Source organism: Sminthopsis crassicaudata, chromosome 4 (assembly GCF_048593235.1).
Source record: "Sminthopsis crassicaudata isolate SCR6 chromosome 4, ASM4859323v1, whole genome shotgun sequence".
Lineage (NCBI taxonomy): Eukaryota > Metazoa > Chordata > Mammalia > Dasyuromorphia > Dasyuridae > Sminthopsis > Sminthopsis crassicaudata.
The window spans coordinates 351,284,044-351,285,058 of record NC_133620.1 but is presented as its reverse complement, the minus strand read 5'-3'; positions in this window follow the sequence as shown (position 1 = coordinate 351,285,058).

Here is a 1,015-nt window from a genome sequence, read left to right as displayed (position 1 = left end):
TCCATGGGTACTAGAGCAGAAATAGAGTAAGCCATCTGTTATCCCTCACACTTTTCAACAAAGGGTTCAAGTTCCATCTCCATCTCCATTTACTCAATTCATTCAACAAATATGTAGGGGGGAAAAGGAACAGAAAAGTCATTGAAACAATTTTTTTAATGAAGGTAACAGAAGGAAGGGCAAAAGATAATACAAACAACTTTGAAAATTACATGTTAATATTTAACATGTATTGGTCAACTTGCCATATGGGGGAAGGGAGGGAAAAGATTGGAACAAAAGGTTTTGCAATTGTCAATGCTGAAAAATTACCCCTGCATATATCTGGTAAATAAAAAGCTATAAAAAAAAAGAAAAGAAAAGAAAAGAAAAGTTAACCTGGGGCAGGAGAACAAAAAGTTGCACGTAGCAGAGATTCACAGCTCCATGTACAATCCCTGTTACTTACTCTACTTTGTCTTTGAAATTTTTAATGCAGTTTGTTAAGTTCATTACAAATTTTAAAAAATTAGATCCAGTTAGTTTACTATGAGCAATATACCATTGGAAGATGCAAATATAAGTATGGTATAATCCCTCCCATAAGGGAGCTTATAACCAACATTTATAAACATTTATTAAATCCAAAAAGTAAAAAGTATATTTATAAACATTTATTAAATGCCTAAAGTATATATTTAGGAACCGGGAATAATAATGACAAAACCAAAATAGCCCCTGCCTTCAAGGAGTTCTCATTCTACTGGGGGAATTTAATAAGGGCACAGATAAACAAATGCAAAAGATATGCCAGGTAATTCCAAAAAATTTCAGAAGGTCAGAAAGTCAATTACTGGCAAAGATAAGAGAGGTTTCTAATCTGAACATTTTAATCTGTGATTAAGAATAATAATAGAATATAATAATAGCTCCCTAGAGCAGCTAGGTGCCATAGCCAATATAGCACTACACCTGGAATCAGGAAGATTTTACTTTGAGTCCAGCCTCAGTAGCTTACCAGCTGTGTGCTACCAGG